The following is a 6,903-nucleotide window of genomic DNA, read 5'->3' on the forward strand; positions in this document are numbered from 1 at the left end:
AAAATGTTTAAGCCAATAGCTAAAAATAAAATGGAATCATAGAAAATAATTAATCTAGAGCTAGAGGAAAAGAGAACAAAAAAAAAAAAAAAAAAAAAAAAGATGGTACAAGAGAAAACAACCAGAAGAAGGTAGATTGCATTTCAACCATATTGATGAAGTTCTAGAACCTAGGTGAGGTTCGATGGGCTGAGGTCCGGAGCTGAAGACCAAGAAAGAATTCTTGAGACATCTTTGGTGCAAAATCGTGGTTTATTAAAGCACGGGGACAGGACCCGTGGGCAGGAAGAGCTGCTGCCCCAGGTTGAGAGGGATGGCAGGTTATATACCTTGCTGTTGGGGGGTTGGTGATGGGATGGGAGGTTTCAACGGAGTTTTCATAAGCTAAAGAGGGCCTACAAGGTGCCAGGATATCGGAGGCCTACCAGAGGCCTTGCCCTTGCAGGCCTTGCCCTCGAGGCTGGATCAATGTTGTCTTCAGACCAGCCATTAACATTAAGATAGTTGGGAGACTTTTTCGTGGGATGTCACAATCCTGCTATCAGTCATCTTTGTTAGTGAGATTTAGGACATTTGCAAGCCAAGGGAGACTCCTGTCTAGCAGGATTGTGAGCTCTGCAAGTTAACTATTTGCTTATTGTTCATGGCAGTCAGGGCTGCCTGAGGGATGCTACACATAGGACTGAGGGGAGGGGGTGGAAAGGGGCGGTACAAGGCGCCAGCTTTTGCTTGGTCCTCAGCCAGCCTCTTGCTCCCTCATCAATATCAATAATTATGCTAAATGTAAATGATCTAAACTAACTAAATAATAAGCAGAGATACCAGAATTTTTCAATCCAACATTCTACTACAGACTGTCTATAAGAAATCTGTCTTAAACATAAAGTCATAAATAAATTAAAATAAAATGAATGGAGGAGGATATACCAAATGCTAATCAAACCTAAGATGGTATGGTTATATTAATAACGGACAACTTAGACTTCAGGACAAGAATGTGCCACAAGTAAAGAGGGACATTATAAAATGGCAAAGTGATCAATTCACGGATCAATTCACAATAACCGTCCTAAATGTAGATAGCAGCAGAGTTTCAAAATGCATGGAGTGAAAACTGACAGTACTGAATGAGGAAATAAACAAATCCACAATTTTAGATGAAAAATTCAAAACTCTTCTCTCCATAATTGATAAAAACAAGTAGACAGAAAATCGGTAAGTGTATGGAAGACCTGACTAATACAATCACACTTGACTTCAGCAACAGCAGAATACATATTTTTTCAAGTATGCAATCACCAAGATTGACCATATTTCAGACCATAAAAGATCCTCAACAAATTTAAAAGAACTGAAATCACACAAAGTGTGATTCTCTGACCATAACAGCATTATATTGAAATCAATGACTTTAAGGTGGTGGCCTGGGGGTGGGTGAGGGCTTGACAAGAAAAGCACAAGGGAATTTAGGAGATGGATGAAACTCTCCTATATCTTGATCATGGGGGTTATAACAAGACAACGCATTTGTTGAAACTCATAGACCCTGCATGGAATCAATAAATGCTACTGTATAAAAACCACACTTAACCAAAACTAAGATTTTTCAAATAATGATGACAGAAAAACTCTCTAAATTTCTGATATACAATGGAAGTCATTTTAAATTTCTTTCCAAGTCAACATGACTATATATTAACTTTGTTCAAACCAAAGGACTGGGTTCTAGTTCACCACATATGCGTAGTTCGCCTGCTTTGTGAATGAGTAGCCTTAAGGAAAACCCTCTTATACTTGAGATATGAATCAATGCTCCCACACTCCTTGCCTTCCTTGCCAATGAAACTAGATTCCTCCCTATGTGTTGATCTATAATCTTTTGAGATTTTACAAGACGTAAAAAGTATATAATCCTGTAAAAACCATTCATTCTCTGGATCACTTTCTTCCTATGAAGAGTGTGTTCCTGGGCAGCTGTCCTAACTTGGCCACAAACAAAACTCTCTTTCCTACTTTTAGATATTCTAAAAGGTTTGCTCTTTTTGTGTCGACATCTTCAGGACATGAGGAGATCACAGTTCCTTCAGGGATGGACATTGAGGCTCAAGGACACTCACTACAAACAACTAACAAATGTCGCAGAGAAAGGAGATATTGGTTTCTGCAGTTTTTCCTCTTGTGAACACTAGCAGATTATATCATGAACTTCAGAGGAATGACTGCAAATGAAGAACATAATATTTTCATAATAAATTCAATGTGAGGTAAAAAAAAAAAAAAAACAAACACTAAATGGACCATGGAAAGGAATAGGTATTGAAATGAGAGTTATCACAACTTTTATCAAATATTTCCAAAACGGTGGAATTAAGAAAAATCATAAAGAGTTCTAAAATACACATCCCACTCAGCAACAGAAAAAAAAAAAAAAACCTGGGATATTAAGTAAGAAAGACACATAAACAATTCTTACCTCCTGCAAGAAATAACCTTAAAAGAAGGGTGATGGTAGTTGAATATAAAAAGATAAAGATAGTTGCAAGAAGACCTAACACAATGAATATAAAAGTTAACTTTGAGTAAGGACTGGATGAACCCAAACTTTGCAAACACCGAAGCAGTGTCTTCTGTGCCAGAGTGACTGCAGTTGACCCTGGGAAAAAAGACAGAATTGCAATGACTTGTCAAAGAAGAGAGAGAACCCTGGAACACTTCTAAGGTAAGTAATTTTTTTTAAGTATCTAGCAAATTATCAATTAACCTGGTGCGTCCTGTTTTAAAACTATTCACACATAATAACGAAGAGCTGATCCTTGAATGCTTCAGAGAAACATGTCCTCAGAGTTTTCAGATCCATAAATAATGAGGTTGATTAAAAATAGGTCATCCAAATCAATCTAATTGCCTTCTATTTTTAATATAAATTCTTTTCATTGATTTTTAAAATGGATAGTCCATTAAAACACATTAATCATGACTCTAAAAGAGTATTTGTATCACAAAAAGCCTAAGGTGAAGAATAAAAAGCAATTTCCCACCACATGAAGCTGAGGCGGGAACATCACCAAAGAGAGCTGGAGCCCTACTTTTCCTGGGGAAAAAAAACATTTCTGGATAAAAGCTGGGAGGTGAGGTATCATTATGATAAAATGTTATCCAGCTGTATGACAGCAGTTTGAGAATGTTTGGAGCCATGCATGTCTTCTTTGGGTAAATGGTCTCTAATTTTGTAGAGCCAAGGTAAAAACATATGATTGGATCTGCTGTGTTTTCTATGACATGCATGCTCATAATTGCAGAATACCTGTTCATTCTAGAAAATGCAGCTAAGGAGAACCAATATTAAAAATAATCCATAGCGCCATCATCCAAAATTAACACTAGAAATATTTATTTATTTATTTATTTATTTATTTATTTGACAGAGATCACAAGTAGGCAGAGAGGCAGGCAGAGAGAGAGGAGGAAGCAGGCTCCCCGCTGAGCAGAGAGCCCGATGTGGGGCTACATCCCAGGACCCTGGGATCATGACCCGAGCCGAAGGCAGAGGCTTTAACCCACTGAGCCACCCAGGCACTCCAACACTAGAAACATTTTAATACATACAGAGTTAAAGTTTTAAAACATACAATGTATATTTTAAATGCAGATATATAATACATGTCTATAGCTTTTTATACTTAAAAAATGATACACATTTCAGATGCTAATATACAGTTTCTCAAAATTTTATGAATGGAGCACACTGCGTATCTATGACCACTTACTCAACCATCCTTCTAGGATTGGACTTTATAAACAGTGATTCACTAAAGGTTCTACAGCTAAATCTTTGCCAAAATCCTTAATTGCTTAAAATAGATTTCAAAAACTAGACTTATTAAATCAAAGAATAAACACTGCTTGTGAAATTTGACTGACACTTTTTGGAAAGGCAACTTGTCAGCCACTACAGTCTCTAGAGCCATGAAAGAGAGTGAACCCTTTTCCTGGCAGCCTAACTGATGGGTCTTTGATGCCTGTTGTTGATAATTCATCTTGGATGGACGCTTTCACTGTTACATAGCGGTTGCTATGTCAACTTTGGGACCAGCCCAAAGCTGTGCTTGTCTAATCACAGATGGTGGTGACATTTCCGCACCTTTCCAACACAGAATTATATGCATGAAAACCCTAAAGAATAAATACCCATTTATTATATAAAATTTTTGTAAAATTGAGGCACATTTTATGAAAGCAGGCATAAAATAATTCTAATGAGAACTATTTCCTGCGCCCTTGATTTTGTACAGCACTTAGAGGCTTGAAAATTCCGGCCAGGCCAGCAGAGGGCGCTGTGCAAGTGCAACCGGAGGTGGAGAAGGATCCTGCCGCAGGGCTGAGCACACCTTCATCTCTGTTGCTATGGAAACCCTGTGAGACCATAAGTGCTGCACCCAACCATTTCCGCTGCTAGCGAAGGAGCTGATTTGTGACCCTCCCCTGTTACACGGGAGCGGTGCGGGAGGAGTTTACAACTCTGGGGTCCTGAGGTCACATGTTTAGGCTGCTACATAGGGACAGGTTATTTGTAGAGAATGGTATCAAATAAAAAACATCTTTCAGGGCTCCTTCCTTAGCTGGGCCACCACTTTGGGCCACAGGATGGGTAAAACTCCGTCAGAAAGGACTGGAAAAACAGCTGGCCAGAAGGACAAGAGCCAATGCACCGGCTTTGGTTCACAAGGGATTGGCCGAAGTGGGTGTGTTTGGGGAATTTCAATTAAAGACATGAACTTGAGATTAAGAAATTGTTCCCCTGAAGCTGCCCATGAATCCCTGGGGTGAAGGCAGATCCTTGGACAGTCAGTGAAGGAAGGGAAGGTTCGCTCTGGAATCCAGGAGTGGTTTCCTAGGAGTGGGCACCAAGCCCCAGGAGAGGCCAATTTTGAAGTCTCAAATCTCTAAATGTGATGAGTTAAATGTTTGAAACTAACTTGTGTGAAAACAGGGAACAGCATGTTAAATTTCTAAACACTCCCAAGGAAGGGGGAGGAAGAAAACATAGCCTATCTGCAAAAATTCAAAAAGTGAGAAATTGAATGTATAGGTTCAGTGGCCACTTGCAGCGAGGTCCTTGTTACAGGCTGGGTCCTGCAGAAATCAGACTGGAAGACTGAGTTATCGTGCAGGGTGTTTGTTAGGAAGTGCCCCTCAGATTGAGACCTGTGGAAGGGAGGGAAGGAATCAAGATGGGACAGTTTGCCTCCACTGATTCAATGGAGAGCTCAGGAGCTGGAATGAACTGTCAGGGCTGTCCTCCACTGGAGTGAAATGGCCCAGCCCAGATAGTCCCATTTAGATCTGCCAGTGAATTTGGGCCATCCTCAGGCTGTACTCCATGGGTGAGGGGCTCCTCTGCAACTGAGGTGCAATCCCAGAAAAGGCTGATAACTCAGAGTACCTGCGGATAGCCCTCCCAGGAGCCAAGGCATCTTGAAGGGAGATCCAGGTGGCACATTCTGTGCCCATCACAATACATTTCCTGGACACTTACACTCCATGCACCCCGAAGTTTTCACCCCCTACTTCTCCCTTAATTTCTGCCCGATGGCCCAAGAGGATTGGGGTGCAGGCTGAGAGCTGGTGAAGAGCCCCATCTAAGGGAACAAACAGTGCTCGAAGTTACGGAATTTTACAGTGTTCTTTGTATAATTGATTCCTAATCTCAGTGGTCAGAAGAGATGCTTGATGATTTCAATATTCTTGAATTTATTAAGACTTATTTTGTGGAAAGAAAAAAAAAAAAAAAAGACTTGTTTTGTGGCCTAACATACAATCTGTCCTGGAGAATGTTCCATGTGCACTTGAGAAGAATGTGTATTATTGCTTTTGGATGGAAGGTTCCGTATATATCCAAAACCATCTGATCTAACACACCACTTAAGGCCAGTGTTTCCGTATTGATTTGTGTCTGAGTGATATATCCATTGATGTAAGTGGAATATTAAAGTCCCTACTCTATTACTATACTGCTGTCTATTTCTCCCTTCGAGTCTGTTAATATTTGCTTTATGTGTTCAGGTGCTATGTTGGGTGTGTACATATTTACAAATGTAATGTCCTCTAAATGGATCGACTCCTTTGTCATGTAACATCTTTGTCTCTTATTACAGTCTTTGTTTAATAGTTGATTTTGTCCAGTATTAAAAGTCTAGCTACCGCCCCCCCTTCAGTCACACACTGCCGTAATATCAGCACAAGCACACAAATATGGCCAAGCTATGAAGTTGAATAAAATAACTAAAATAGCAATCATAAAATAAATTATATCAGCCATACGAGAGGCTGAATCATCTTTCCATTCTCTCTGGAGAAAATACTACAGATTTAATATCCGTGAAGAGGCTGAGTAAGCACTCAAAAATATGTAAGGGAAAAAGGTGCGCCAGGACGTTAATAAATACATTATTTTCTTGGATCCTCGGTGATATTTATGGTTTTTCTCTTAAATACGTGTTCGCTTTCCTTCTCCTTTTGTAATGGTAATTTGGTGTTTTCTTTCTTGGACCCCCCCCAGGTCCTAACAGCGCACGACCCCAAGGGCGGCCCCTATACTGAGGCGAGACGGCCCCCTCCTACCCTGCAAGTCACCCAGACATCTCAGGTGCACAAATAAAGAAGCACACGTATTTCACAACAAATTCTCGAGGGGCAAGGCCCATTGACAGGCACTTCACCTTCAGACCAACCACCCGCCCATCTCCCAACGCGGGCGTGGTGGCAGACCCCACCCCTCTCCTTTTTGCGCCTGCGCAGAGGCGAAGAGGGGCGGGCCGGAAACTCGGGCGCGGATTGGCCGGACGTAAACGCGTAGTTATGTTTGAAAGGCCCAATCAGCACCCGATTTTTCCGTGCCAGCCA

This window comes from Mustela lutreola, chromosome 3 (genome assembly GCF_030435805.1).
Source record: "Mustela lutreola isolate mMusLut2 chromosome 3, mMusLut2.pri, whole genome shotgun sequence".
NCBI classification, from domain to species: Eukaryota; Metazoa; Chordata; class Mammalia; order Carnivora; family Mustelidae; genus Mustela; species Mustela lutreola.